The following is a 22,978-nucleotide window of genomic DNA, read 5'->3' as shown; positions in this document are numbered from 1 at the left end:
CACCATGGGATCACGCAGCCGTCATTCCCTCACGAAGGAGACGCGTTCTGTCTACTAGAGATGGACATACTTTGGTGCGAAAAGTGCAAATCAATCCCAGAACAACAGCAAAGGACCATGTGAAGATGCTGGAGGAAACAGGTACAAATGTATCTATGTCCACAGTAAAACGAGTCCTATATCGACATAACCTGAAAGGCCACTCAGCAAGGAAGAATCCCCTGCTCCAAAACCGCCATAAAAAAAGCCAGACTACGGTTTGCAACTGCACATGGGGACAAAGATCGTACTTTTTGGAGAAATTTCCTCTGGTCTGAGGAAACAAAAATAGAACTGTTTGGCCATAATGACCATCGTTATGTTTGGAGGAAAAAGGGAAACGCTTGCAAGCTGAAGAACACCATACCAACCGTGAAGCACGGGGGTGGCAGCATCATGTTGTGGGGGTGCTTTGCTGCAGGAGGGACTGGTGCACTTCACAAAATAGATGGCATTATGAGGGAGGAACATTATGTGGATATATTGAAGCAACATCTCAAGTTAAAGCTTTGTTGCAAATGGGTCTTCCAAATGGACAATGACCCCAAGCATACTTCCAAAGTTGTGGCAAAATGGCTTGAGGACAACAAAGCCCTGAATTCAATCCTATAGACAATTTGTGGGCAGAAATGAAAAAGCACATGCGAGCATGGAGGCCTACAAACCTGACTGAGCTCTGTCAGGAGGAATGGGACAAAATTCACCCAACTTATTGTGGGAAGCTTGTGGAAGGCTACCCGAAAGGTTTGACCCAAGTTAACCAATTTAAAGGCAATGCTACCGTATACTAATTGAGTGTATGTAAACGTCTGACCCACTGGGAATGTGATAAAATAAATAAAAGTTTAAATAAATCATTCTCTCTACTATTATTCTGACATTTCACATTCTTCAAATAAAATGGTGATCCATTTTATTTGGATCACGGCTACACCTTTTGAAAATACATTAATCTCTCATTCCCAAACCACTACTATAGAGTATTGTCTTGATGTAGTGCCAGAGAGACCGATGCCGGTAAACTGCCTGTTTAAAGCCCTTCTCCATAATTGAACTATCAATCAGGAATATAAATGAACACAAATGGCTGTAAATATCACTGATTAGCCTTTAAAGACCTCATTACTATCCTCTGCCCCCACAAGAACATGATCCATTTGACTCTCTCTAATAGCCAATGAAATACTGGGGTTTATCTGAGAGGTTTTGATGTGATCCATGGGTAATCCAGGTTGTGTTACCTTGTAGAGCTGTAATTGTGTCAGTTTCCTTTTTCTCACTTGTGTCCACCTGCCAGTTGCCTCAGCCTGGCATTTATATCTGGCACTTATTGTCGGAAACAGCAAGAGAAAACCTTGTTTTGCTGTTATACTTTGGCTATTTCAAGGACATGTGTGTGAACTACAGCCCCAGACCCAGGCCCAACCCCAGAGAGAATGGACCTGAGTTAGGCATATGCCAAGGAAATAGCTATCTGGCCGCCTGTTACTGTTGTTCACAGAAAGAGAAAACTCTGTTCCATTTTTGTAATTCAAGCAAGTATGAGTCAAGACTGGTCTGACCCTGATCAAGACTGGTCTGACCCTGATCAAGACCCACATTCTTAAGACATATACAGTGTATCAAGTGTACCTTGATAAAACTAAAACTGATTGGAATTCAATTGAGATTCAAATAATTGGATTATTCAATGAGAGCGAAGGGTGACAGAGTGAAATGACGGTCAGATAGTTTTGCACATGCAAGGTAGAGAGGCTTTTTAAGCAGATGTGAGGCGGGGGATGCCTATTTGGAGTGGTTACTATTTAAAGCTAGGTTTACGGTTATTCCAAGTTAGAGTTAAGGTTCGGGTCATGGCTAGGGTTAGGGTTGACCCGGGGTGTGGACATGAAGCTAGGGTTATGGTTATTTTTGAGACGGGATGTGGACATAAAGATACGATTAGGGGTTAAGGGTTACTGTTGTATGAGTCACATGTGCCAACGACAGTTCTCATTTCTCTCATGTGTGCTTAATTAAAATTGATCTATTAGAAGTGCCTTATTTATTTATTCCTCACGTGTGTTTTGGTTTGCATTTGATTAACTATTTGCCTTGATTTATTTTGCTTTGAACTTGATAACCCTTTTTCATTTTGTCTTGTGGAATGAATGAGGGAATGATTGAATAATTAGCTGCCCGAAATGGAGCCAGGCACGACACACCTAACCAGCATTGGCTTCATGAGCTGCCACCTAAACAAAGTGGGCTCATCAGACAGTGCTGGGGACATGATTTTGCCAGCTGCTGTTGCAATTGATGAAGTTATTGGTGTATGTCATATAATTGTTAGCTATTGATCTTTTCTAGTGAGCTTTCTATTGACTTGACTAGGACGTGACAAAAGATGGCGGAAGCGGTTGATGAAGTGGATTGGAAGTCTAAAAGAAAGGAAAACAGAGCAAAGTAGAGTACAGAGAAGAGAATGTCACTTCGCACCTTGTAGTATGGTTTGTATGTCTGCGTTCTAGGTGAATGGATAAGGCGGAGTCAGGCGCAGGACACAGGTATGAGTAAAAATCTGAGCTTTACTCAATATCTACAATGTTCCAACAAGGATAAACATAAATATCCAGAGCACATAAATGAAACCAACTGACAACGGCAATCACGCACAAAAGAAAAGGGGAAGCCAGAGGGTTAAATAAGGAACACTGATTATGGAATGGAAACCAGGTGGGTACAATGAAGACAAAACAAAACGAAAATGAAACATGAATCGGTGGTGACTAGAAAGCTGGTGACGTCGACCACCGAGCGTCGCCCGAACAAGGAGAGGGACCAACTTCGGCGGAAGTCGTGACATTGTAAATGAGGAGCAGCTGAATGAAATACCAATCTTGAGGAATACATTTGAGGTATCCAAACAAACTGGTGGAAAGAATGCTGGGAATAGTGAAGGCAGTGAGGATCACTAGAGGCAGGCTTGTTTAGATTTTTTGTGCTTAGGGAGGAACAGAAGAATTATGTGTTGCGTCTCACCCGATTTGTGTGTCTCTTAGGAACAAGGTACTCCTCAGGGGGCTTATATCTGGCACATTGTGGGAAGTAGATGTTGAAGAGAATAAAACATATTCCTGGAGTGATTGATGCACGTCAGATGAATTGTGTGGTGAATTAAGAAAAAGTGAAGAGTTTATCTGTTCTTTTGTTTTTGGATATGGTGTCTCTCCCTACTCAAGTGCAGTTAGGATGTATTAACTACAGAGTCAGAGCATTTATCCCAGGACCAACACAGTGTGATCATTGTAAAGCTTTTGGTCATGTATCAAATGTTTGCAGAAGGGAGAAGACGAGATGTCCAAGTTCTGGAAAAAATCAGTTTATGTGTTATAAAAGAGATGAACATGTGACATGTTGCAATTGCGGTGGGAACCATGAAGCCACGTCTTTCGAATGTCCCACAAGGGTGGAAGAGAATGAAGTGGCCAAAGTCAGTGCTGCACAGATCTTTTCATATGCAGCAGCTATGAAAAGGGTTGAGTGTTTGATTGGTGCACCAGAAGAGTCCATGGTAGTGGATAGGCCTACACTGCAGACTGCAGGGTTGCCTTTCACCAGCAGGATCCTGACATTATAAAGGTTAAGACGGTGGATTTTGTGGCCTTTTATAGCTATGGTAATTAATGGCACTGCAGAGGTGGAGAGAAGGTCCAGGAAGATAGAAATCATAGTGGATGTGGCGGAGCTGTTCCTGGGGCTGAAAGGAGCAAAGGAGTTATATGGAATATTGTCACAAGCCGTACCACCTTCTCATGTCCTACAGCTGTACCACCCTCTCAGGTCCTAGAGCCGTACCACCTTCTCAGGTCCTAGAGCCTGAGAAGGGAGATATGGAGAATTAAAGAAGGAAGAAGTGGGAGTTTTGTTTGTTTTGGCAGGGTACTATTTTTATTGGGTTGGATTAAGTTAGTTTAACTATTACGTATGGATTTTGTAAAATAAAAAAATTGGTTTCACGCCGTCCAGTTGGTGGCGGCAATACACCTTTTTGGGTTTTAGTCTGCCATAAAACCCAAAGAAGAAGAAGAAGTGCTGGGGACATTTAAAGTCAGATCTAACACCAGCAACACACCACCGGATGGGACAGGCCTCACGCAAGTCACTGCTACAACAACTGCCTCTGACGAGGACTACTACTGCTGCCTATACCCCTGTGGAGAAAGGAGCTGCTAACCGGAGTGACTCCGTACCCTGCTCGGGAAGAGCCGTACAAACCCTTCAAGAAGAGACTAACAAACCCTGCACAGGGAGAGCCGAACAAACGTCAACCACCGCTCTGTGAGTGAAGTACTGCTACATTTTGGTGAGCTGGCTTCCCGGCGAGGTTGTGGTGTTTTATTATTATTTTTAAATACTTTAACTCCCCCTTTTTTACGAATACTTAATAACCATAAACTGTCTGCCTCTTCCCTGTTTGTTGTTTCCAGAATTCTAAAGAACTTTGGTTGTAGTGTATTACCATTCTAGGGTTAGTGTTCTGCCTCATTATGCTAAGGCACTAAGTTTTTATTTTATTTGTTTAGTTTGTTAGCTCAGGGCTTCCATGGTACTTTATGGTGCCAATAAACAGGAAATGGGAAGCATTGTAATCAGCTGACCACATGTTATATGAAACCTTGTCTAAGACGTTCATCTTGCTATATCAGATGTTTTCTACAGCAGTTGTGCATCAGATTTGTGTTTAAATTGATCGCCCTGCTAGCTTAGCCGGTATATTCATTGCTGTTTAGCAGATGGCTTCACTTACTATGTGGCTATTTCACTGATCTGTCAAGTTTGTTTTGGGCATTATGACAAAGGCTGAGCTGTGTCAGTGAATTAATTATTTTGTACTTTAGTTTCATCAATCATGGAATACTGGAGAAAGCGTAATACTGACTCTTGACAGGGTTTTTGAATGGAGTTGGCTGTCTAATTTCTGTTACACACACATTGAGGCCTAAGGACGACAGTACAGTTAGTACTTTTATCCTACTCCAATTTGGACCCATAAGTTGTTGGAGCTCGGCTTCGCCTAGCTCTCTCTTCAACCCAAGATTCAGGAGCCCTGCTCCGGATAGCTCCGACTCAATTTACCACTGGTTTTAAGAGTCACAGACAATTTGACATAGGCTGTTTGTTCTGATAAGGGTCCTGAGGTTGCCAGGCAGCTGGAAGCAGAAGGCACAGTTCTCCTGGCTTAGAGTTTTTCTCATGCATTTTATGAAGATGGTTAAAGGGGCAGACCAGACCATACACACACTTACATCCCAGAAGTGGCCTATAGTTCTGTCTATACTCCACCATCTGTTTTGACAAGGGCTATATGCATTAAAGTCAGTAGGCCTAAATCCCAAGTGAATTTGGAAAGATTGGCACCATTGTAGCTCCATCCAATGTGTGTTTTTATGAGATATATTTATAAGATCAAGACTGGCAGCATTAAATGTGTCGCACATAGTTTGTGTACAAGGGAATGACGCATGTTTAAAAACACAAACATATACTTTTGATATTTACAATAATAAAGGAAATGTATTAGTGCTTGAACAAGGCATACATGTTGCCATAAATGTTGCTATAAATGTCACAGTGCACGCCAGAGCATTTTCCCCAGTCTCCCCTGCCAACACCCAACTAGAAACACCTGCCATTGGCACTATGAAAATCAACCGCCACTTCGGCCAACCATCTGTATTCACTTTTTATATTTTTGGTTAATTATATTTAATTATATTATATTTCTTCCCTTGTCAGCAGAGCCTGATCAGAATAAGTCAGTGTGGCTTTGTGTTTGGATAACAGTGTTTTATTACTAAGCAAAAAGGCCAGAGTGGGTGTGGTATATGGCCAATATACCACGGCTAAGGGCTGTTCATAGGCACCACACAACACAGAGTGCTAGGACACAGTCCTTAGCCGTGGTATGTTGGCCATATATCACAAATCCCTGAGGTGCCTTACTGCTATTATAAACTGGTTACCAACGTAATTTGAGCAGGAAAAAATAAATGTTTTGTCACAGTCTGATCCAGTATCTGTTTTACCATTTAGAAATGAAAGCACTTTATGTATCTAGTCCCCCCATTTGAAGGTGGCATAAGTGTTTGGACAAATTCAATTTATAGTAGTCAAAAGTGTAGTATTTGGTCCCATATTCCTAGCACGCAATGACTGCATCAAGCTTAAAGGGGCTTTTAAAAAGTAATGACTCAGGGGTGTGAGATATTTCTGTACTTCATTTTCAATAAATTTGCAAAATAAAAAAACAAACATGTTTTCACTCATTATGGGGTATTGTATGTAGATGGGAACGAAAAAACGAATTGAATACATTTTGAATTCAGGCTGTAACAACAAAATGTGGAATAGGTCAATAGGTATGAATACTTTCTGAAGGCACTGTACACACACTTTACACTGACACTCACACAAAACCCACACACATAACACACACAGGCATACACACACTTACATGTACACATCATTTGCTGCTGCTACTATGTTATTTAATTTACTCTTATTATCTATCCTGATGCCTAGTCACTTTACCCTGCGTACCTCTGCACATTGATCTGGTAATCCCTGCTTCATTCTTGTGTATTTTATTCATTTTACGTTATTATTATTTTTACTGCATTGTTAGGAAGGGCTCGTAAGCAAGCATTTCACAGCTATATTTGGCGCATGTGACAAATAAAATGTCCTTTAAATTGAAACATCAGGTTTTTATAGAAGACCATATTGTTAACAGATTGGTGAGGCTTTGTGTTCCTGTTATATTACTTCCATTGAGTCCTTTGTTGTAGAACATAAAGGAGGAACCCTACAGCACATCTTAGTTGTTAAATCCATCTATCAGAGGAGATCACACAGATCACTCTGAGACATTCGGTGCGAGCGATTGCTCTGTAATAGTGATTGCAACCTATTATGCCCCACCCCCTCCTTCAATAGAGAGTTAAAAGGATGAATAGATGAATGAGAGACCTGAAAATAGCTGTGCAGAGATGCTCCCCATCCAACCTAGACAGAGCTTTGGCCAAAATTTCTACAAACCTGTTTTTGCTTTGCCATTATGGGGTAGATTGATGAGAGAACAATTTAATCAATTTTAGAATGATGTGGAAAAAGTCAAGGGGTCAGAACACTTTCTGGATGCACTGTCTATACAGTGCTTTCATTTCCAAACGGTAAAACGGATATGCATGAATACACCGTCAAATAAAAAGGCACATAATGTAGAACCCTCTGTGGAAAGGGTTTTTACATAGAACCTCTACCTGGAAGCAGAAATGGTTCTCCCTGGAACCAAAAAGGGTTCTCCTACGGGGACAGCTGAATAACTGTTTTAAGTTCTAGATATAAGAGTGTCAGGGAGTGTAAATAACAGTAATGTTAAGAAGCGTATCCAACGCCTTTGAGCAGAAACTGGATATCAAAGGTAATGCCTGACAGCAAAAAAAAGGGAGAACTCGGCACAGGGCGATGTTCCCAAGTGTAGTTATTATAACATTTTTCTTTCTACCCTTGGATCTTCAAGGTTGGTTGAAGCACTTTCTCACCTCACAGACCCTTAGGTCTTCATCAGTGTGTGTGGTCTTCCTGTTTGTGCTGTGTGAACTTTACTTTACCAGAGACTCCAGAGAAATAAGATTCTTCAAAAACCAAAGCATGAAAGAGTCACGAACATAAAACAGACTATTCAGGAAATGTAAAGGACACAGCTGAGTAGACTGGAGAAGATTACTGCAGAAACATTAAAGTCAAAAGCAAACTGAATGGAAGATGTATGCTAGTGACAGGGGATCCGACCTAGTGCATAGTGAATAGGGGATTAGGAGATGTTTCTTGACAGCAAAGATCTTCTATAGACCTCTGTTGCAGTGTGTGGAAGTGTTGAAGCAGACAGTAGGGATCGGCATTTGAAATGTTTTGACTGTTTGAGCGCTCGCATATTTTCTTTTAACTCAAGTACTCAAATAAAAAAATATATATACTGTATATACAGTACCAGTCAAAAGTTTGTACACACATACTCATTCAAGGGTTTTCTTTATTTTTAAAAATGTTCTACATTGTACAGTGAGGGGAAAAAGTATTTGATCCCCTGCTGATTTTGTACGTTTGCCCACTGACAAAGAAATGATCCGTCTATAATTTTAATGGTAGGTTTATTTGAACAGTGAGAGACAGAATAACAACAAAAAAATCCAGAAAAACACATGCCAAAAATGTTATAAATTGATTTGTATTTTAATGGGGGAAATAAGTATTTGACCCCCTCAGAAAGATTTCTGGCTCCCAGGTGTCTTTTATACAGGTAACGAGCTGAGATTAGGAGCACACTCTTAAAGGGAGTGCTTCTAAACTCAGTTTGTTACCTATATAAAAACACCTGTCCACAGAAGCAATCAATCAATCAGATTCCAAACTCTCCACCATGGCCAAGACCAAAGAGCTCTCCAAGGATGTCAGGGACAAGATTGTAGAACTACACAAGGCTGGAATGGGCTACAAGACCATCGTCAAGCAGCTTGGTGAGAAGGTGACAACAGTTGGTGCGATTATTCGCAAATGGAAGAAACACAAAAGAACTGTCAATCTCCCTCGGCCTGGGGCTCCATGCAAGATCTCACCTCATGGAGTTGCAATGATCGTGAGAACGGTGAGGAATCAGCCCAGAACTACATGGGAGGATCTTGTCAATGATCTCATGGCAGCTGGGACCATAGTCACCAAGAAAACAATTGGTAACACACTGTGTGTGTTATGCTGAGCACTTGTTGGCTGCTTTTCCTTCACTTTGCGGTCCATCTTATCCCAAACCATCTCAATTGGGTTGAGGTCGGGTGATTGTGGAGGCCAGGTCATCTGATGCAGCACTCCATCACTCTCCTTCTTGATCGAATAGCCCTTACACAGCCTGGAGGGGTGTTGGGTCATTGTCCTGTTGAAAAACACTTTATAGTCCTACAAAGCGCAAACCAGATGGGAATTCCGTATCGCTACAGAATGCTGTGGTAGCCATGCTGGTTAAGTATGCCTTGAATTTTAAATAAATCACAGACAGTGTCACCAGCAAAGCACCCCCACACCATAACACCTCCTACTCCATGCTTCTTGGTGGGAACCACACATGCGGAGACCATCCGTTCACACACTCTGCGTCTCACAAAGACACGGCAGTTGGAACCAAAAATCTCAAATTTGGACTCATCAGACTAAAGGACAGATTTCCCCCAGTCTAATGTCCATTGCTCATGTCTCTTGGCCCAAGCAAGTCTCTTCTTCTTATTGGTGTCCTTTAGTAGTGGTTTCTTTGCAGCAATTCGACCAATAAGGCCTGCTTCACATGGTCTCCTCTGAGCAGTTGATGTTGAGATGTGCCTCTTACTTGAACTCCGTGAAGCATTTATTTGGCCTGCAATTTCTGAAGCTGGTAACTCTAATGAACTTTGGGTCTTCCTTTCCTGTGTAATATGGCAGTCCTCATGAGAGTCAGTTTCATCATAATGCTTGATGGTGTTTGCCAATGCACAGGAAGAAACGTTAAAAGTTCTTGAAATGTTCTACTTTGACTGGCCATTATGTCTTGAAGTATTGATGGACTTTTGTTTCTCTTTGCTTATTTGAACAGTTTCTGCCATAATATGGACTTGGTCTTCTACCAAATAGGGCTATATTCTGTATACCACCCCTACCTTGTCACAACACAACTGATTGGCTCAAACGCATTAAGAAGGAAAGAAATTCCACAAATGAACTTTTAACAAGGCACACCTGTTAATTAAAATGCATTCCAGGTGACTACCTCATGAAGCTGGTTGAGAGAATGCAAAGTGTGTGAAAAGCTGTCATTAAGGCAGAGGGTGGCTACTTTGAAGAATCTCAAAGATAAAATATATTTTGATTTGTTTAGCACTTTTTTGGTTACCACGTGATTCTATGTGTTATTTCATAGTTTTGATGTCTTCACTATTATTCTACAATATAGAAAATAGTACAAATAATGAAAAACCATAGAATAAGTAGGTGTGTCCAAACTTTTGACTGGAACTGTTTATTTTTTTAATAGGCCCGCACTGGAAATCTATTCCAACAATGCTCAATAATGCCTAATTTATCATAACCTTTACAGATGACAACTCCTAATTGCTAATTTGCCCCATATATATTCAGTCAATAAACAAGTGCCTTTTAAGTTTAATTTAATGAAACCGTAATATTAACTTTTTATATTATATCATGGAACACAATCTTCAAAAAGGCAATAAACCGGTCTCAGGTCCAGGAATGGCTGAAAATGCATAACACTGATTTAAAATTGACCCTAGAAATAGTACTGTTGCGAGATCTGGAGAAACCGGGTCAGTCAATTACTAATATACTAATACTCTTAATAAAAGTATGTATCTTCAACTCGCAATCTGTGGAATCTATTCAATTAGATACAATTTCAATCTATGTTAAACATCACAGCATAGTTGAAAGATATAAGGTGCATAGAAATTTGAAGAAGGGGGCCAGCAGAGATAGGTGGAATGGGCTGAGGGAAGCTGAGGGTTGGGATGCGGAGTTGGAGAGAAGTGGGAGTGGAGTTGCTGGGTATGGGATAGAATGATGGTCAAAGATATAAAAAAATAAGTCAAAATAAAACATAAAAAGTAAGTTTGAATGACACTGAGGGGCAGTGTTGTTACAGATAATGCCAGTTTTCCTGAGGCTGAATCCGTGAAGGTGTTTGTACACACATAGATGCACACATAGACGGACACACACATACATCTAAATAGTGCCATACTGTAACGGGTGCGCTGAGAGTCGGGAAGCAAGTTCAGGGAGTGAGTGTTTTTAATAAATAAAATAAACAATGAACACGAAACACAAACGAACAGACATAAAAACAGAGTCAATAACACCTGAGGAAAGAATCAAGGGGAGTGACAGATACATGGAAGATAATCAAGGAGGTGATTGAGTCCAGGTGCGTGTCATGAGGCGCAGGTGTGCAAGATGATGGTGACAGGTGTGCCGGATAATCAGCAGCCTGATGACCTAGAGGCACAAACATGCACTCAACATATTCAGTTGTCCTTGCTGTTATGATTTTTGTTGTCCTAGATGTCCTTTGTTTTTTGCATTGTTGTTTTCTGTTTTCATTTGTCTTTCTCTTTTTTCTCTTTTGTTAATTTTGTTGATTGTTGGTGCATTGGGAGGGGTGGGGGGGGGGGTCTTGGGGGTGGTTAATGGAATTATTTAATTATTTTCTTCTGGGGGTGGGGCTGTGGGGTAGGGGGGTCTTGGATGTTTGAGGGGAAGCTCTTGGGGAAGGGCGTTGAGCAGGGCGTTGACCCTGGTTGCTTCTGCGTGTCGCTCTGGATGGGAGGCTGTTAGGTGACTAATGTCATGTGGTTGTTGAGCGGCTTCACTGCAAGTATATTGTATGTTTTAAATATTCAATAAACATTTTTTTTAAAGGCAGTAACCTCAGCAGTGGCGTTTGCTTGTCTATGGATGTGCAATGTCATAGCCTTGTTTTGTAAATTTAGTAGACAAGACTCTCTTATTTCCAGAGCCCTTATCACAGTCAAGACACACCCATGTTAAGATTAAAAACATTATGTAATATAACAGATTATACAATGGGTGGGTCTAATCCTGAATGCTGATTGGTTAAAACGGCATTCCAGCTAGTGTCTATTCCACAAGTTACCACCGGCTAAATCTATGATGTTAAAATGCCTATTTACTCTGTTCCATCTGACTGCGCAATCCACTGTCTCATCAGCCCAGCCAGGCACTTTATCAACTATCAAAGCCTCTAGACATTATCTCACATTTCTTTTAGGCTAACATTTAGTTTTCAACAGAGGAGATTTGTATAAAGCTTTCTGTTTGTCTCTCTGACATTTGCAACATTGTTTCAATATAAAAATGTGATCTCTAGCTGTCCTATAGTAATGAACGTGTTGGGAGTCGGGACGAGACAGACAGGCAGTGTTTCTTAGCCAGTCTAAATCATGAATCAGCTGGCATCATTTTTATGGATATTTATTTACAAAGAAATGTCAATTGAAAAAGGTAAAACTAAATGAAGTGCAGCTAGTTTGCAGTCTTTCCAGCTTCAGTTTGAAGTGATTGTGTTAGCTGTGTTGTTAGCTAGCTCCTCTGACCAACAGTGTTCTGACGAGTGAGCACATTTTCTATGCCAGGCGAAATCACGCCTCATTATCTCATTGTTATGGATGTATCCAAATTAATGTCACTAGAAAACATCTTAAACAAATACTGTAAACGTTGCTGTTATTCCAGCTGCACTTTTTGACGTGACAAGCAAGGGATAAGAATGTTTTAGAACAAAGGGCTAGATACAGAACAAAAAGACTGAACGACTGGGTCACGTCCATAGATACAGAACAAAAAGACTGAACGACTGGGTCGCATCTCTGGCAACTGAACCCATAGAACGAACGACCAGCTGAATTGGGTAGCAACCCTAGATTTGTGTCGGGCCTATATCTTGTGGAAGGATGAAATAGTATGAATAAATTCATAAAAATAATGTTTTTCATGAAAATATGCCAATTGTTATTTGAATATGTTGGTAACCTGTTGTATAAAAGTGAGAATGTCCTCAAAGCCGGTGTTTGGCAGATATGTTTGTAAGGGGGTTGTTATGCACGAGACAAAGTTTCCAGTGCGAAGTGATACGCATCTCGCATCTGGAACAGTTATTTGTGAGTGATCATTTGAAACAGGCTCAATTTAGTTGAAAGTACATTTTTGCTGGGTTACAAACCAAAATCTGTCTTATTTTCGATACACAGACGTTCGATTTGGTTAATTCTGCCAGTTCTTTGGAATTTTCCAAATGGATGAACAATTCCACATTAAACGCTGCATGGTGGTGAATTACGGCAATGACATCAGTTTGGTGAGGTCTAGGCTTAATGAAAATGATGAAAATACGGTCTTTGTCTTTTGCTTTTGCGTAATTTCAGTGTGGAACCTGTCCATGTTTAAGGGGGTTATAGCCTAGGCTAACCAATCCTAAACGGCACTAGCAGTTTGCAAAATAGCCTAATCGGAAAATAGACGTTATGCAATTATTAATATTTTGCTACATCAATCAACCAGTCCATTCTGAATGTGATAAAAATGACATTATTTGTCAAGGAATGTAGCTTGTGTATCCCATCATTTTGTCACGTTCTGACCTCTATTTCCTTTGTGTTGTATTTATTTAGTATGGTCAGGGCGTGAGTTGGGTGGGCAGTCTATGTTTGTTTTTCTATGTTGTGGGGCAGTTCTATGTTTTCGGCCTAGTATGGTTCTCAATCAGAGGCAGGTGTCATTAGTTGTCTCTGATTGAGAATCATACTTAGGTAGCCTGGGTTTCACTGTGTGTTTGTGGGTGATTGTTCCTGTCTTTGTGTTTGCCCCAGATCGGGCTGTTTTGAGTTCTCACGTTTCTTGTTTTCGTTAGTTTGTTCATGTATAGTGTCTTCATTAAAATACAATGAACAACCACCACGCTGCGTTTTGATCAGAATCACCCACCACAACAGGACCAAGCGGTGTGGTAATGGGCAACGGAAAAAGCAGCAGCAAGAGCAGCGCGAGGAGGTATGGACATGGGAGGAGGAATTAGACGGAAGAGGACCCTGGGCTCAGCCAGGAGAATATCGCCGTCCCAAAGAAGAACTGGAGGCGGCGAAAGCGGAGAGGCGCTGGTATGAGGAGGCAGCGCGGCGTCGTGGATGGAAGCCCGGGAGTCAGCCCCAAAAATTTATTGGGGGGGGGCTAACAGGGAGTATGGCTACGCCAGGTAGGAGACCTGAGCCAACTTCCTGTGGTTACCGGGGGGCTGGAGAGACTGGGCAGGCACCGTGTTATGCTGTGGAGCGCACGGTGTCCCCAGTGCGGGTGCACAGCCCGGTGCGGTACATTCCAGCTCCGCGTATCGGCCGGGCTAGAGTGGGCATCGAGCCAAGTGCCATGAAGCCGGCTCTACGCATCTGGTCTCCAGTGCGTCTCCTTGGGTGCCGGCTTACATGGCACCAGCCTTGCGCACGGTGTCCCCGGTTCGCCTGCATAGCCCAGTGCGGGCTATTCCACCTCGCCGCACTGGCAGGGCGACCGGGACCATTCAACCGGGTAAGGTTGGGCAGGCTCGGTGCTCAAGAGCTCCAGTGCGCCTGCACGGCCCGGTCTATCCGTCACCACCTCCACGCACCAGCCCTCCGGTGGCAGCTCCCCGTACCAGGCTGTCTCTCCGGCCCATCCTTGCAGGGGCTCTCTCCTCTCCAGCGCTGCCGGAGTCTCCCGCCTCTCCGGCGCTACCAGAGCCTTCCTCCTCTCCAGCGCTGCCGGAGTCTCCCGCCTGTTCGGCGCTAGGAGAGCTACTCAGCCCAGCGTTGCCGGAGCTTCCCGTCTGCCCAGCGCCGCCCGTCTGCCCAACGCCGCCAGCGCCGCCCGTCTGCCCAGCGCCGCCAGCGCCGCCCGTCTGCCCAGCGCCGCCAGCGCCGCCCGTCTGCCCAGCGCCGCCAGTGCCGCCCGTCTGCCCAGCGCCGCCAGTGCCGCCCGTCTGCCCAGCGCCGCCAGTGCCGCCCGTCTGCCCAGCGCCGCCAGTGCCGCCCGTCTGCCCAGCGCCGCCAGTGCCGCCCGTCTGCCAGGAGCCGCCAGTGCCGCCCGTCAGCCAGGGGCCGCCAGTGCCGCCCGTCAGCCAGGTGCCGCCCGTCAGCCAGGGGCCGCCAGTGCCGCCAGTCAGCCAGGGGCCGCCAGTGCCGCCAGTCAACCAGGGGCCGCCAGTGCCGCCAGTCAGCCCAGCGCCAGCGCCGCCAGTCAGCCAGGGGCCGCCAGTGCCGCCAGTCAGCCAGGGGCCGCCAGTGCCGCCAGTCAGCCAGGGGCCGCTAGAGCCCCTCCGCCCGGAGCAGCTGTCCCTCTGTCCCGAGCAGCTGTCCCTCTGTCCCGAGCAGCTGTCCCTCTGTCCCGAGCAGCTGTCCCTCTGTCCCGAGCAGCTGTCCCTCTGTCCCGAGAAGCTGCCCCTCTGTCCCAAGCAGCCCCTCTGTCCAGTGGGGTCATTGAGAGGGGTGGGCATGGTGAGTAAGCCACGAAGGCGGACAATAAGGCGGACTAAGACAATGGCGAAGTGGGGTCCGCGTCCCGCGCCAGAGCCGCCACCGCGGACAGACGCCCACCCAGACCCTCCCCTATAGGTCAAGGTTTTGCGGCCGGAGTCCGCACCTTTGGGGGGGGGTACTGTCACGTTCTGACCTCTATTTCCTTTGTGTTGTATTTATTTAGTATGGTCAGGGCGTGAGTTGGGTGGGCAGTCTGTTTGTTTTTCTATGTTGTGGGGCAGTTCTATGTTTTCGGCCTAGTATGGTTCTCAATCAGAGGCAGGTGTCATTAGTTGTCTCTGATTGAGAATCATACTTAGGTAGCCTGGGTTTCACTGTGTGTTTGTGGGTGATTGTTCCTGTCTTTGTGTTTGCACCAGATCGGGCTGTTTTGAGTTCTCACGTTTCTTGTTTTCGTTAGTTTGTTCATGTATAGTGTCTTCATTAAAATACAATGAACAACCACCACGCTGCGTTTTGGTCCGCCTCCACTTCACAACAAGAGAACCGTTACACATTTAGATATGTTTTTATAGGCATTTATTTCTGTAGGCCTAACAGGAGTTTGTGTGCCCCCTTAGCGTGTGTAGAGGAGGCAGTCGGAACGCAATTGAGTGAGTGATACACAGAGGGGAAAGGGAATTTAAGGAGAAGAATGATGCTTGGCTTGGTTTCTTTTTTGTTGTGGCCTGTAAATGCACATGTACAAATGGAACACAAGAGCCGAAGACAACATTACATTTTTTGAGGAGATAAAATGTCACTTGCCTTTCGGGCAGCCGCAAAGCACATTACACCAAATTGTTTTACATTACCTTTTATTTTTATCCCTGGTTAAAGATCGAGTTTTGATGTCCGTTCGAGTACTTGATTACTCATACCCGTCCCTAGCAGACAGTAAGATAAGCTGCTTCACCCAGGGCTCCCTTCCCTCCAAGAGACTCGCTGATTGGAGGGACAGAGTAGCACCCTGATTCCCTGATATCTTGTGTTGCAAGAGGATGACAGTTGAAGAAAACAGGGGACAACAGTGATCAGCCAATGTGTGTTTGTGGTGTTTTCTCTTTCCTGACGTGAGTGTGGGCGTGAGGCCAGACGTTCCCTGCCCCTAGCGACGAGCGTTAAGCCAGTGGTGACAGTGATGGTCACCACACACTATTCCAGACGCCTGTGGTACATGGAGAGATAGAGGGATAGAAGGAGAGAGGAGGATATGTCTGTTTTCCCACACACATGACTTCTGTTTGACACACATCAGCCAGCATGCAAAGCAGCTAGCACATTGGTGGGTGACCTGAGGTGGTTCAGTGAACCATGCTCGTCTGATGATTAACCTGGCCTGAGACCTGAAGACTTGTGTTGGTTCTCTAAGCTAATGCCTAGGCTTTAGCTTAGTGGGCTAACTGATGAGCTGAAACATTGAACTCTGGATCCCCCTGTCAGGTCTTTGCAAAGCTGACCTCTATTACGAAAACCACAACACAGAACCTACATTATACAGTGTACATTCCCATCACAAACTATTAGGCATACTCCATTGAAGCAGACACTGTGCATATTTAGGTTGGAATAAAGGGTGCTACTTACCAGAAGAGTCATTCACTCTTTATCTTGAGTGTAACAAGTCTGAGAGTTTAGAGGCTGGTTTCACTTTAAATCAGAAGATGGCTCATTGTAAAGGCTGGAATGGAATTGATGGAACAGTTTGATGTGTTTGATACTGTTCAATTCATTCCATTACAGCTCTTACAATGAACTTCTCCACCCTCCTAAAGCGTTAACTGTTGTGGCGTAGTCACATGAAAGGATTTTAACAATCACAGGTCTTGTGGGAATGAGCTATTAATTGAATCTCGCTGTTTTCATCAGATAAGACCTCAAACTAGGTTTTCACTTCCTTCCTAAATAATCTGACTAGCTACTGGTGACTGCATGTTGATTAAACTGTTCACTCTCGCCCTTTCAAACCACCAGGCTCATGGGTAATACTTCTATGTAAATTGCCTTTGATTGGAGGATGAGAGGCTAGATTCAGATGCTCAAAGAAAAGTTTCAAATACATTTCTTGGTTGGCCACAGAGCTGCCAGTAGAGAGTGAATACTGAATTACTTTTTCAGATATGTTCTTGAAAGTACCCATGTGTGATTTTAAAACCTCTCCAATGTGTTTTCCACAGATATTACATTTGGAGTTTTGAATGCTGACATAATGATGGATGGACAACACATGCAAAGTCGGAGGCTGAGTGGAATACTGCACATGAAATTAAAATGTGACCCAGAATGTAAATGTTTACTTAAAACAGCCTGGTGTGTGTGTGAGAGTCAGAGAGGGAGAGTCAGAGAGGGAGAGAGACAGAGAGGGAGAGAGACAGAGAGGGAGAGAGACAGAGAGGGAGAGAGACAGAGAGGGAGAGAGACAGAGAGGGAGAGAGACAGAGAGAGAGACAGAGACAGAAAAAGAGTGCGAGTGAGACTCCCCCGTTGCTCCTCATTGCTGTGTGGACGGTTTAATAGCCCACTTACAGACCTACAATCATGACTAATTAGCGTTCAGATAATAAGGCATACAAATGACCGTACAAACATGACTTAAATACATAATGACTGATTCCGATTCATATAGCCTGTATTGTGTTGTAGATGAAGGGTTTATATGTGTTTGTAGAATAATGTAGTAATAATGTAATTACAGGTATTACCGCGGGTCTTCTTCAGATCGTCCCCTCTGACCAACACTGTACTGAGTTTGTCCCCAATTAATCAAAACAAATGTTATTGGTCGCGTACACATATTTTGCAGATGTTATCGCAAGTCTAGTAAAATGCTTATGTTTCTAGCTCCAACAGTGCAGTAATACCAAACAATGTAAAACAATAAACACAAATCACCAGAAATGTGAGAGATAAATTAAGATAGAGTTAGGAATATAAAACAGTGCCTTCAGAAAGTATTCATACCCCTTGACTTTTTCCACATGTTGTTGTGTTACAGCCTGAATTCAAAATAGATGAAATTGAGATTTTGTGTCACTGGCCTGCACACAATACCCCATAATGTGAAAGTGGAATTATGTTTTTAGAAATATCTACAAAATTAATTTAATGAGCAGTATTCGACATGATGGATGGACAACACAAAATTGAAATGTGTTGTCCATCCATCATTATGTCAGCATTCAAAACCCCAAGTGCATTATCTGTGCAAAACACAGAGTCAACCAAAGTTTTAAACTGCTCCAAGAAAACAAGATCCTGGAGTTTTAAACTGGTCTGGAGAGAATTTGGAGCTGATTAGCTAAAACACTTTTTGCCACGATCCGTTCAGATTTGTGGTGTGAGACCATAACTGGTATTTTATTTTCTGACCTTAGAAAAAAAGAGCAGAGACAAAAGTGGCAATTTACAACTACACAAAGGTCCCTCAGAGTACATTCCCTTGAGACCATCATTGGATGTTCCCTTGACCATGATGAAATGTCCTCTTGTGGTCATGAAAGTCCCATGGATAATATCCAAACCAAATAGGAACCTATTCGTAATGTTCCCTAATGGACATCAAAATATCTTATTATAATGTTATACTACGACAAAACACGGTACTGAACGTCCTCATGGTCCCGAGGTTAACGTTGTGTTTTAACGTTCCTAAAACATTCTCAGAAAGTCAGTGAGATAACATCTCACCAAAACCCTAAAAGGGACCTAATGGGAATGTCGCCTAATCTCCTCAGGACGTCTCCTATTTGCTGGATTCTGTCCCTTGGGTTTTACATTATGTGTGTACTGTTTTATCCTTGAAGGATACTGTAGGGAAATATGAATTTCAAATAATCCGCAATCAATGGATTATGCAATGAAGTTTCCGGTCGTCTGGGTTTCCCGAAGGCTTCGTTGCACTAAAACACCCATTTCATCAGATTTTGGAAAAACGGTTTAAATAAAAGTGACAAACTGAATGAATAAATCCTTGTGCCTTCGGATGAAACAGAAACAAACCATGAAACAGAAAGCAGGTCATCTTGTGAAATAAATTTGCGTACTCCCCTGAGCTTCTACACACAAAGCAGAAATGTTGTGATTGAAGTACCAAAGCGTTAGTGTGTGTGTAAATAGGAAACAGGAAGACTCACTAGTCTGTCCTTCGACTCGTACCTACTACCTGTCCTCCCTCCCTCCCTCCTCTCTCTCTCCTTTTTTAACAGGGTCTACGAAAGGCTGGCTTCTGTAGTAAACACCACTATTAGGATCTTGGTACACAGAATCGTCTTGAAATACACTGTGACTGTGTAGTGTTTGGGTGTGATTTACAAGGTGCTAGTGGGTTGAGGTGCTTTTTAAAGTGGATCGCATTTATGTCTGTTATGCAGCGGTGAAAACATTGCTTCTTATTGAGACATAATAGAAATGAGTTTAGCTCGATGCTGCTTCTAAAGCAATGTCGCTTCTATCTATCTCTCTCTCTCTCTCTCTCTCTCCCTCTCTCCCTCTCTCTGTTCTCCGTCCTGATATAGAGACCTCTCCATATTCACCTCTTTGATTAGAGCACTGTATATGTTCAATCCCTTGTCTTCTCTTTCACGGCTACACATCCTCCCTCTTGTCATCTTCTTTCCCTTCCTCCCTTCTTCCCAGGTCTGTGATGTGGCATCTGATATGCATGTTCTGCCCCCTTTCTCCTTCCGTCAGGGAGTGATGTTGACATTTTTACATACACTACATATACAAAAGTATGCAGACACCCCTTCAAATTAGTGGATTTGGTTATTTCAGCCACATCCGTTGCTTACAGGTGTATTAAATTGACCACACAGCCATGCAATCTCCATAGACAAACATTGACAGTAGAATGGCCTTACTGAAAAGCTCAGTGACTTCAATGTGGCACCGTCATAGGATGCCACCTAGTCAGTTTGTCAAATATCTGCCCTGCTAGAGCTGTCCCGGTCAACTGTAAGTGCTGTTATTGTGAAGTGGATATGTATCATCCGCAAAGTGGTAGGCCACACAAGCTCACAAGACGGGACTGCAGAGTGCTGAAGCACGTAGCACGTAAAGATTGTCTGTCCTCATCTGTCTGCTACTGAGTTCCAAACTAATTCTGTAAGCAACATCAACAGTTTGTCGGGAGCTTCATGAAATTGGTTTGCATGGCTGAGCAGTGGCACACAAGCCTAAGGTCAATATGCGCAATGCCAAGCGTTGGCTGGAGCGGTGTAAAGCTCACCGCAATTGGACTTTGGATCAGTGGAAACGCGTTCTCTGGAGTGATGAATCACGCTTCACCATCTGGCAGTCCGACAGATGAATCTGGGTTTTGAGGATGCCAGGAGAATGCTACCTGCATTGTGCCATCTGTAAAGTTTGGTGGAGAAAGAATAATGGTCTGGGGCTGTTTTTCGTGGTTCAGGCTAGGCCTCTTAGTTTCAGTGAAATGGAATTATTAAGGCTACAGCATACAATGACATTCTAGACGATTCTGTGCTTCCAACTTTGTGGCAATAGTTTGGGGAAGGCCCGCTCCTGTTTTAGCTTGAAAATGTCCCCATGCACAAAGCGTGGTCCATACATAAATGGTTTGTCGAGATCGGTGTGGAAGAACTTGACTGGCTTGCACAGAGTCCTGACCTCATTCCCATCAAACACCTTTTGTGAGGAATTGGAACGACGACTTAGCCAGGCCTAATTCACCCAACATCATTGCTCGACCTCAGTAATGCTCGTGGCTGTATGGAAGCAAGTCCCCACGGTAATGTTCCAACATTTAGTGGAAATGCCTTCCCGGAAGAGTGGAGGCTGTTATAGCAGCAAAGGGTGGACCAACTCCACATTAATGCCCATGACATCAAAGCTATAAAATAATACATATGTAGAAATAAAAAAGTGTTAAACAAATCCACATATATTTTATATTTGAAATTCGTGGAGTCAAGAAGTTTTCTAGAACCTCTTGGGTTTAGACCCACAGAGAGAGAACTGCTCCTTAAAGTAACTAACTTTTGCCTTCCGGATAGCCTGAGTGCACTTATTTCTAATTTGCCTGAACGAGATCCAGTCAGCCTGAGTATGCGTGTGCTGAGCAAATTGCCAAATGGAATTCTTGAGCTGGAGTAACTCTGCCAGATCATGGTCGAACCAGGGGCTGAACCTGTTTTAATTATTATTTTCTTTATATTATAGCAGTTATACAATCAGGGCACCGGCAGAGGACAGGGAGCGCTCCGCAGTGTTGATTTATAACATTTGAATGTGCAATCGATGGCAACAAGATCGTATTGTACAGCAATTTCATCATGATTTCATCACCTATGTTGAGAGTCTAGCATGCTCAATGGACCATATTCAGCCAAACACAGTATAAACAAGTCCAGTGTGAATTGCAAATGGTGCTTGTGAGGAAAATCTAATTTGGTTTGTAGCAGGGGTGTAACTTTGGTTTTAGAGGTGGGGGGGGGGAGACATAATTAAATAATTATAAGAATTTAAAAACATTTAAATCCTTTTTTTATCCAGTCAGATAAACACTCCTAATAGCCTATCCGACTGCTTGGAGGTGTCTGTGCCTATCCGACTGCTTGGAGGTGTCTGTGTGATCATAAAGCACACTTGCCTCATTTCGTATCACATTCCAATGATAAAATTAGGGAGGATAAAAATGCAATTTTGGAATGTGTTTGTAGGTGTATGTTAAAAATGACTTTACTTTTTTATGTATGACAATGAGCTCTGTCTTAGCTATTTTCATTTGTTTTCAAAAATAGCCATCATATTAATTTTTTTTTTTTAATAGAATATACTGTATTTGTAATTTACTATGTGGGTATTTGGCTCGATTTCAAGTTTATAGCCAAGTTAGTTGAGGGAAATTGATTTTCCAGTAATTAACTGACTTTATATACGTTATCAGAGATACATAAGATTCACTGCATGATGTGTTCCTGGCTCTGAGCTTGACGATGATGACTAGATCAATACTTTCTGAGAAGGAGGGAAAATGAGAGGAGCGAGAGAGAGAGAGAGAGAGCGAGAGATAGGGGGAAGGAGGGAAAGTGTTGAGAAAAAGGTCATGATGTGAAAGCTGGAGGGCCTCAGGAGGGCGTGAAAACACCATTATATATCCATGGATGTCTGAAATGGCACCCTAATAGCTTCATAGCACTCTACAACTTGGATTGAATCCAAGGCGAGTTGTTGACAAATGCACGTCACTTAAATCAAATCAAATGTATTTATATAGTCCTTCGTACATCAGCTGATATCTCAAAGTGCTGTACAGAAACCCAGCCTAAAACCCCAAACAGCAATGCAGGTGTAGAAGCAAGGTGTCTAGGAAAAACTCCCTAGAAAGGCCAAAACCTAGGAAGAAACCTAGAGAGGAACCAGGCTATGTGGGGTGGACAGTCCTCTTCTGGCTGTGCTGGGTGGAGATTATAACAGAATATGGCCAAGATGTTCAAATGTTCATAAATGACCATCATGGTCCAATAATAATAAGGCAGAACAGTTGAAACTGGAGCAGCAGCACGGCCAGGTGGACTGGGGACAGCAAGGAGTCATCATGTCAGGTAGTCCTGAGGCATGGTCCTAGGGCTCAGGTCCTCCGAGAGAGAGAAAGAAAGAGAGAAAGAGAGAATTAGAGAGAGCACACTTAAATTCACACAGGACACCGAATAGGACAGGAGAAGTACTCCAGATATAACAAACTGACCCTAGCCCCCCGACACATAAACTACTGCAGCATAAATACTGGAGGCTGAGACAGGAGGGATCAGGGCCAACCCAGACAGGATGAC

General features: G+C 43.3%; 1 long non-coding RNA gene across 1 annotated transcript in view; it reads left to right on the top strand.

The window, feature by feature from the left end:
• The first annotated feature begins 4,114 nt into the window (after positions 1-4,114).
• LOC149970245 (uncharacterized) overlaps positions 4,115-22,978 on the top strand; it is an 85,247-nt gene continuing 66,383 nt past the window's right edge. The window contains exon 1 of the long non-coding RNA XR_016493582.1: positions 4,115-4,384. This is a non-coding gene — a long non-coding RNA (uncharacterized LOC149970245). The remainder of the gene's footprint in view (positions 4,385-22,978) is intronic.

Source organism: Oncorhynchus mykiss, chromosome 30 (assembly GCF_057628025.1).
Source record: "Oncorhynchus mykiss isolate SJ-2025 chromosome 30, ASM5762802v1, whole genome shotgun sequence".
NCBI lineage: Eukaryota > Metazoa > Chordata > Actinopteri > Salmoniformes > Salmonidae > Oncorhynchus > Oncorhynchus mykiss.
This window is presented reverse-complemented; position numbering and strand designations above follow the sequence as displayed.